Source organism: Nelumbo lutea, chromosome 6, assembly GCF_056320005.1.
Source record: "Nelumbo lutea isolate HS-2025 chromosome 6, American lotus-T2T, whole genome shotgun sequence".
NCBI lineage: Eukaryota > Viridiplantae > Streptophyta > Magnoliopsida > Proteales > Nelumbonaceae > Nelumbo > Nelumbo lutea.
Window position 1 is genome coordinate 36,687,292 of NC_142689.1, and position 10,416 is coordinate 36,697,707.

The 10,416-nt window shown below is 38.1% G+C and overlaps 1 pseudogene; it reads left to right on the plus strand.

Annotated features, from left to right (window-relative positions):
* The first annotated feature begins 739 nt into the window (after positions 1 to 739).
* Positions 740 to 1,399, plus strand: LOC148848562 (thaumatin-like protein; annotated as a pseudogene).
* The last annotated feature ends 9,017 nt before the right edge of the window (positions 1,400 to 10,416 follow it).

Genomic DNA, 10,416 nt, shown 5'->3' on the forward strand with positions numbered 1-10,416 from the left:
TATGTAAACATAAATATTATTTTATACTTAGTTTATATTTTTTTTAGATTTTTATTTGTAAAAAATGCTAAAAATTGTAATTTATGGCTCAAAAAAAGTTTTTTTTGGCGAAAATAGTGGGGCAAAGTACCTACGACTCCTTGGGATGCATAAATCTTGAAATTTTACTTAAAATAAATAAAGAAAGATCACCCCCAATTGAACATCAGAATACTAAGTTATGACTTTTGTACATACATTAAATATATAACCCGTGACTCGATGATCAAGTCAAATGGGTCAACGGTTCAACTGCCTGGATTCAATATTTATTTATCATCAGAAAGTTAAAAACACTGAATGAAATGAAGGGTGTCGGATCAAATTTTGTTGGAAGATTGCTGGAATGGGTTTTATTGGGAGCAGATCCCAACTCAAGAGGAAATTGTCTTGTGCTTCATTTCTTCCGTTAACGCCTGTTTTTTTTTATTGAAATTGATTATTAATAGCTTTCTTTTCAGATTTCCTTTTCACAAAATTGTCCTAATACACACATCACAACACGTGGCAGCAGTATCTCAAAAATATACAAAGTTCTTCTAATAACAACAAAATGTGCCTTACCTACCAAAGAGTAGATCCGCCACCTCCCCTAGTCCCCTTCACTCTATAAAATCCTAGTCGGGCATAAACACTTGGCACACAGTTTTTCTTTTGTTAGTAATCAGAACACTACCTGTATCTTTCCGGGTTACTGAAGATGAACTTTGCTGGTAAACTCTCCCTCCTCAATTCTGTCCTCCTCTTTACCTCCACCCATGCAGCGAAATTTGAAATCCGAAACCATTGCCCCTACACAGTCTGGGCAGCTGCTTCCCCAGGCGGTGACAAGCGACTCGAACGAGGCGAGTCATGGACAATCGACGTAGCAGCCGGTACAAAGGCAGGTCGCATCTGGGGCCGCACCAACTGCAGCTTCGATGCAAACGGCCGGGGAGGGTGTCAGACGGGTGACTGGTGGGCTACAATGCAAAGGTCTCGGGGCCCACCTAATACCTTGGCTGAATACGGGTTGAATCAACTCCAAAACATGGATTTCTACTACATCTCTCTGGTAGAAGGATTTAACATCCCCATGGAATACAGCCCTACCAGTGGCAATTGCTCGGGAAAGAGATGTACAGCTGACATCACAGGGCAATGCCCAGCTGAACTTAAGACCCCCGGAGGCTGTAACAATCCATGAACCGTATACAAGACCAATCAATACTGTTGCAACAACTCTAGGAACTGTGGGCCTACTCCCTTGTCCAAATTCTTCAAGGGCAGGTGCCCCACTTCATACAGTTACCCCGACGATCAAACAAGCTCTGCCGCCTGCCCTACTGGTACTAACTACAGGGTTGTGTTTTGCCCATAACCCCTTCTCTTGACTATATGTAGGAAGGTACCTGGTATTAAATAGCATCTTTGGATCCGCATGTAGCTATAAGGATTCAAAGACTAAGTAGCGAGTATATATATGGTGGAATAAAACTATTGATCTTTCCTAGTCTGTTATTAAATTTTGGTTGTAGTTGTATAAAAATCCATTATTTAAAGAGACATTTTTGTCCCATTCAAGTGTTGGCAACTTTTCTCCTAGTGGAAAAGTTATTTATTCACCTAGGAGATGCCTAAGAAAACAAACATTCCTGATCCTCACATAAATTTGAAAAAAGAACATGGGATTCTTGATCAATGAAAACCAAAATCCCATTGACCAACTTTCCCCTTCTCAAAATCCAATAAAAGAACGCCCCCTTAATATAAGAACAGAGGCGGAACACGGCTTTGTATATTGAAAACAATTCTTTGATTATACTTTGGAGCAGGGTATATATATAACATGTACAATGATGTGTTTGAGTGAAATACAAAAATAACATAAAAGATAGAGAGGAAATCTATAACGATAAGAATTATCTTATGGTTTATCGTTCTGGTTGTTGACAAGTACTTTATAACTCCCAATACTATTGAGATATTATTGGGAGTTTTATCTGAATAGTATTGGGAGTTTTATCATCAATTCAACTAAGTCTCCTACTCAGCATTAATTGTCTACAAGCACGCACACTCACAGGAAGGAGAACCAGCACCACCTTAATCTATTAACATTGGCCCTATCCCAGCACTATTATGTTATTTTATGATATCGGAAATATATAATATCTGAACAATTTTTTACTAACCAACTAGCATCATGTTAATAAACATGGTAGCCAATCAGGTGTTATTAATCAAAATTCATGAGTGGGTTTTGATTGGTCATGACTCTTCTCGTATTATGTATTTCCTACACCATAGATTTTTCCTATTTTATGACTTTTTTAAATGAAGTCAAATTTGTTTTAAGGAAGAAAACAGAACATCTTATTTATTCTGAGAATGCAGGACTATATGTGAGGTTGGTGTGAGACCCGCTCTGTAGTAAAGTGAAAGTTTCCCCTTTCACGTGAATACTGTCGTCAGAGGTTCTTGTGAATGTAGCAAGTAGTTCTTTTCATGGTTCTTCTATAGTTTCATGAAAGTGGAACCCCGTATCATGAATCGGAAAAAAAAGGGTCATTTACTAAAACACTCCCTATAGTTTCATTAATTTATTAAAATCTACCCTATACTCTGTGTTTTATTAATACGTCCCCTATACCTTTCAATCAATTTACTTAATCAACCTTCCATTAGATGAAAGTGGAAAATGACTTTCAATACTAGCATCCAACGGATATGTCAATTTTGTCCCTAGAAAAAACAAGGACAACCACTATATTTTTCTCTATTTGGTCAATTTTGTTTTTTATACAAAAAAGTGTTACAGGTACTTTTGGAATAAACAACCATGGATCCATACCCTTGAACATTTTCAACTCAGTTTAGACGTTCTTTTGGAATAAACAACCATGGGTTCCTACCCTTTGACATTTTCCACTTATTTTAGGTGATCAAATTACTATTTTCATATGGCTTACACAAATAGTACTTAATGAAAGGTCGATTGAGTAAATAGCTTGTAGGCTATAAGGGGTGTTTTAGTAAAATGCAAACCCTTGGGAAGGTTTAAGTAAATCTATAAAACTATAGGGGGTGTTCTACTAAATGACCCCCAAAAACAAATGTGTCCTATTCCACCACTTTTTCCTTAACATTCTTCCTATACTTCTATAAAATTTGTAGAGTTGTATTATGATATCCGAAAACTTGTAACCAATCAATTGGTGTTGTAAACATGATAACGAATCAGGCGATATTTATCAAAATTCACAGGTGGTAACTAATCAGGTGATATCAAAATTCTTTCGATATCATGTCTTTCGGGCATCAGAGGTTTTCCCCAATTTGTAGCAGGACATAACATTGTTAACCAACATATCTTACACGACTCCACCAGCTGATAACACCAAACTGTTTATAATTATCTTTGTATTTCTCCTTCATTTATCTTCCTTTAATTATGGTAATTATGTCTTGTTATTGCTTATCCTCTGTATGGTATCAAAGCCCTACATGACCAAGGTCTCTAGTGTTCAACATGTCTTCAACCTCCAACATCACCACCTCCACACCAAACTCCTCCCTCTCTTCAACCCTTTCTCCGTTTGTTATCAATTTTTCACAACTCATCACAATGAAGTTAATATGTCACAACTATCACTTATGGAATTTCTAAGTGGAACGTGCCCTCATCAGCCATGATTTACTTGGCTACATAGATGACACCTTCCCTTGCCTAGCAGGTGGCTCTCCCTCCCTTCCAATGGTTGAAAAAAATGAATGGATCAAATAGGACCGAATCCTTCTCAGTTGGTTCTTAGCCACTCTCTCTGGTTTAGTACTCTTATGTCGTTGGATGCACCACTTACCACAAAGCCTGGGTGACCCTTGAAAATATTTTTGCCACCAAGTCCACCGCTTGAGCAGTACACATTCACGGTGATTTTTCCGTAGTATGTAAAGGAGACTCATCGATGAATGACAATCTACAAACTTTGAAGAGTTAGAATGATCAACTCTCTACTCTTGGGAAACCCTTGTCCACTTCGCAGCTGATCCTTCATGCGCTCAAAGGTCTACATTCAGAATATGTTGTTCTCATGATAACACTTTCTACAATATCTATAGATATTACATTAGAAGAACTTGAAAGCATGCTACTGCAACATGAGACACGACTCCACCATAGAACTCCCAACACTGCTTCCACTAATCCTGATATCAATCTTAACACCAAACCCCCAACCAACTGCAGTGATTGTGAGTCTCGTACATCCTTTGGTAACAATCGTTCTCCCAAAAGATAACAAGGGACCATGTTTATGTTTAGTATGTGGTAGCCAATTTAACGCCACCAAATATTGCAGAAAGCTCAAGGGCAGTGATTGAGTATGTGAAAAAATCAGAAACAAGTTTATACAGTATCTGGTCCAACATCAGTTGAAGATGCTTGGCTCCAAGACTAGTGCCACTAACCATCTAACCCATGATTTGGCTCATCTGCAACTTCATGACACATACAAATGGACTCAATAAAATTTCTATGGGCCATGGTTCAAGTTTGGATATCAATCACATTGGTTTTTCTCATTGAATATCTTCATATGGTAAATCACTTATTCTTAAGGATATGCATTCTGCATGTGCTTAATACTCGTCGTCTTTTATTCATTCGATACTCTCCCCTCTCTGCGCCTCAACTTGTTTTCTATTCAAACCTGGAAGAGCATGGAACTTCCCTTCCAGATCAACTACCGGCAATAGTAGACTAACAGGCTAGCAATGGTATCATCTTATACCCTTCCATAGGCGACAACCGGCGACTGGTGAGGTGGCAAACAGTATAATTTCTCCGACAATGCGTCACATTCTTTAATATCTTTTCACAGGTGGTGATCGGCAACTAGCGAGACGTCCCATTCTCTAATCTCCTTCCATAGGCAACGACTGATGAGGCTAGCAGTGGTATCATTTGATCTCCTTCCATAGGTAGTGAATAGCTTTTGATGTTTGGGGATCAGCCCCACTACTTCTGTTCATGGCTTTAAATATTCTCATACTTTTATTGATGTATTCTCCAAGTTCACTTGGATTTATCCAATGAATAATAATAAGGTTGAATCACTTTCCATATTTATTCAATTTAAAACAATGGTTGAAAGGCAATTGGGCGTTTCTATAAAATGATTCCAATCTGGTGTTGGTGGCAAATTCCAGAAACTTCCTCCCTACTTTTCTTCTCTTGGCATTTTACATCAGCTCTCTTGTCCTCACATCCCAGCCCAGAATGGAGTGGCTGAGAGACATCACAGGCACATTGTCAAGCATGGCTTATCACTTCTCAATCATGCCTCTATCCCAACAAAATATTGGTGGGAGGCCTTTAGTACGGTGGTTTACCTCATGAACATAGCACCTACACGTGTGCTGAATTTTCACATTCCCTTGGAGGCTCTCTTTCATAAGATTCTTGAGTACAAGAGGCAACAAATTTTTTGGTGTGAATGTTTTTCTCACACCAGAGCTTACAACTCTACCAAGTTGGAGCCCCGGTCCCTCTCTTGTGTCTTCCTTGGATAGTTCAATGAATGTTCATTTTCTTTTGCTAACCTTATTGCAGCACTGGCATCACCAACATCCTCTTTACAGTCATCCATTGGACCACTCCCTAGGGGTGGATTCAAGCCAAGTAGAACCGAATAACTAGCTATTCAAGCTCGACTTGCCAAAAATGTATAAGGCTCAAGCTCGACTTGACTCAAGCTTGACTACGAGCCAAATGTTTTATAAAAATAAAAAATTATATAAATATATATATATATATATATATATATATATTATAAATTGTTTTCTTATTTGATATTTTAAAAAATAAGAATTATAATAATTAGTTGTTATTATTATATATAAAAATAAAAATATTTTATATATATAACATTTTTATTATATATTATTTTCTATATTATAATATTTTTATATATGTATATATACATATATGTAGAAGCTCAATTAAGCTCACGAGTCTCATGAGCCTAGCTTTATTAGGCTCGAGCTAGGCTCTATTAGTTAATGAACATGTAAATTGGGCTCAAACTTAAGTCAAAGCTTGGTTTAAACTTAGCCAAACTGAGCTCGAATAACTCATTAAAAGCTCAGATCATGGCCACCTCTTACTTCAGTAGTCCCCAACTCTCCCTTGTCACCTCTTGCTGACCAGCTGCCTTCCCCTACCCATGCCAATACCAACCATCAAGACACATCTCCCACTCCCTCCCCCATCATACCACCTTCTTTTGTCCTATGGGCTCTGTCGCCCGCTGTTTCCACACGCCCAATGATCATTAGATCCAAATCTAGGATCAGCAAGCCCAGTCTCAAGCGTCTAGAATCTACAACCCAACACCAGGCCCATACCACCTCCAAACACTTAGTTCTCACCTCTAGCCTTGAACCCACCTATTTTAGTAAAGCTAACAAACCTCCTTAATGGCGCAACACAATGGTAGAAGAGTTTCATGCTCTTGTTCGCAATGGCACTTGGGAGTTGGGCACTAGATCTAAAGCCCACAATGTCTTGGGTTGTAAGTGGGTCTACCACTGAAACGACAACCTAATGGTACCATAGAATACTGCAAGGCCAGTCTCGTTAGTAAAGGATTCCACCAATGTGAAGGCATAGATCTTCATGACACATTCAGCCCGGTGGTCAAGCCCACCACCGTTCATGTGATCCTCTTTCTTGTGGTTTCTCACAGATGGGATATTCAGCAGTTAGACACGCAAAATACCTTCTTGCATGATGATTTCAATGAGCTAGTTTACATGGAGTAGCCTCCAAGCTTCACTAACAAGGACAAACCCACTCATGCTTGTCTTCTTAAACGATATCTGTATGGGCTCAAGTAGGCCCAGAGCCTGGTTTCACAAATTCAACTCGTATCTTCTCTCCTTGGGATTTATATGTTCTACTACTGATAGCTCCTTGTTTACTCTTCATGACAATGATATCTAACTGTTTCTTATTTATGTTGTTGATATAATCATTACGGGCCCCTCCCCCGCATTGGCATCTTCTATTGTTCAAAAACTCCAAGCTCAGTTTGCTATCACATTGCCTGGCCCACTTAAGCTATGTACCAAATCTAGGCTGCTTATTATACAAAGGAAATACATCATCGACCTCTGTCAGCAAACTAAACTAGATGGTATTAAACCTATTGTAACACCTGTCGTATCCTCTCTATGCATAGATGATTCTCATTTTGACGATGTCTCTCTATATAGACAAGTTGTAGGGGCACTTTAGTACTTAAGCTTTACCTGACCTGACATTGCTTACCCAGTCAGTCGGGTCTGTCAATCCATGCATAAGCCCACAACCGGTGACTGGGCCCACTATAAAGAGAATTCTAAGTTATTTAAAATACATCGTTGACCTCGTGTTTACCATCCTACCTTCATCATCTACCTCCTTAACTACCTTGGTTGACACAGACTAGGCAGGTTCCAAGTTAGATCGATGTTCTCAGACAGGTCATTGTGTCTACATGGGCCCAAATCTTGTTTCATAGGCCTCCAATAAGCAGGCCACTGTGGCCCATTCAAGCACCAAGGCTAAGTACAGGAGTGTTGCCTCTTTTGCAGCTAAGCTTTTGTGGTTAAAATCTCTCTTCTCTTAACTTGGTCTTCCTCATGAGGCCATGACAATTCGTTGTGATAATGTTGGGGCTACATACTTGGCTGCCAACTGAGCATTCCACTCACGCTGAAACATAGTGAGATCGACATGCACTTCACTATGTTGATTATAAGCATATCCCTAGGACTGATAACCGGTCAGCCCGAAAGTGTAGCTCCTTAATCGATTAAGTCATTTTTTTTACTTTTAGCCAGTGCCTGGTGGCATGGTCTACCATAACTGAAACAGTTTGTACAATGTTCTCCTAGCTAATGTATATTTTTATTTACCTACCAAAATTTAGCAAAAGGTCAGATCTGGTTCAGAACATTGATAGACCAGTCCTGACTTGATTATTAATGGGTTTTATACAATAGACCTAGAACTGAACCAAATCTTAATCGAGATAATCAAGTTTGGCTTGATTAAACCTCAGTATACTTGACATCCCTAATTATTTGTGAAAAATAGTAAACTTTTTATGCTGATAAACTAGTATTTTTAATCATAATTATCATATATACTACTATCTATGAAATATATTCTTTTAGACATAAAATATAAAAAGAATTACAAAAAAAGGGCAGGAAATTTTTATATATTATTAATTATATAAGTGGTTTAGAACATTAAGAACCCATCCTTACCCAATTATTAATTGTGACATAAATCATAGAATTAAAATTGACATAATCAGTTCAATCAGTTTGGTTATATCAAATAGACGTTACCCTTTGATGGCTCTTAGATTAAATAGATGAAAATAGTCCAGCCACTCATAAGAAGGGACTATCTAATATTGTATTAGGATTCAGCTGGCCACAAGATCAACACTACAGTAGCCGATGAGGAATATCACCCATGAATGACAACAAATAAGTATGAGAAATGTTCTTGATGCATGGCTATTGGGTTTTATTTGCTACGATCATTGGCATAATATCAAAATGGGATATATAACCAATCACGAGTGAACAATCCAATGAACCATACACATGGAACCACCAAGTGTATGGACCTCCCCTAGATTTGAAGAAGATGTATATGGACCTCCCCTAGGTTTGGCCGAGAAGAAGAGACACTGGTATGTAGGCTCAACAAGTTCTTGTATGGATTGAAGAAGGCAAGCCACCACTGGTTTGTAAAATTGTCAAACACTTAGAAAACTTGGCTATGAGCTATCAAAAGTAGATTACTCTTTGTTCTTCCAATCCATGCGTTAATGTTTCACATTTATTTTAATTTACGCTGCTGACATCATTCTCTACTAGGAAATATGATTTTGGACGCATCAATGAGATCAAGAGAATTCTCAATAAGCATTTAGGTTGAAAGATTTGGATAATCTGAAATACTCTAGGAATAAAGATGACACATTCTTGACATGGAATTTGTCTTTCTCAAAGAAAATATACTACTGAAATACTCAATGACATGGGTTTCCCTGGGTCAATATTATGTAAGCTGTCCAGATCTTGAGCCAATTTATGGAGAAGCCACGCATATCACACATGGAGGCAGCACATAAAGTGTTATCCTATTTAAAGAAGACCATTGGATAAGGAATCTTGCTATCAATCCAAGTCTGATTTAACTCAAGGCATTTTGTGATTTAAATTGGGCACATTGTAATGATACACCTAATTAAATCATTAGATATTGTGTAATGCTTGGGGGAAAATCTATGATGCAGAAAAGATATGGTATGGAAAGAGTTTTGACCAATCAAAATTCATCCATAAATTTTGATAAATAACACCTAATTCACTACTATGTTTATGACTCCACTTTTTTGGTCGATTGTTTTTCGGATATTGTATCTTTTCCACATCATAGTCGAACCCAATGCTTGAATAGACTCCAATTTCTTGGAAAACCAAGAAACAAACTACTATTTCATGATAAGAGCCAAATACAAGTCTATGGCAAAAACATATTGTGAAGTACAATGATTTTTATACTAATTGATGTGGATGCACATAGCAGGCCTGAGATTTTGACAAGTGGCATAGTTTTGATGGCATCCTGGCCATCTGTTGCTAACAAACTCCAAGCAGGCTCAAGTACAAATAAGTGGTGCCACTCCACTCCCTAGGTAAGCTATCTTGCCTTTTCTACTCTCAAGCTCTCTAGCATTCGGGTGACTTTGTCTGAGTTACCTTTTTCAGGTCTCGTCCGATCCCTTGTTATACACTTACTAACTTAATCGTCAGAGTCTTTGCCCCTAGGATAACACCTGACACCTCTGACATGCTTCTTCCTTCACTGGTCGGACTTACAGGCCCTCAGATCCATCAACCCTTAGAATTAATTAGCCCTTGTCTATGGAAGCTTACTTACATTGTTGCCCTTGGCCCAACCTTGGCAGCAACACTAATTATTCAAGGATTTTAAGATTAATCATCACCCAAAATCAACTTTTAGTGTACTACAACACTAAGACAACCTTATACATAAATGCAAATATAGTTTTCCAAGAATGAATAAATACATCGAGATAAACTATCACTTGGTTCGTGAGAAGTTACAAGTGGGCACCATACAAACGGCATTTATTTTTACAATACATTTTCTGACATTTTTACCAAAGCTTAATTTCATTATTTGGTTGCCAATTTGAGGCCTGATATGCTTCTCATAGAACGTTCCTCACACTAACCTCACAACACATTGTTGCCACACATCAAGTACCTCTTGTATGTTGTCATTTATGGAGAGATGTTGTC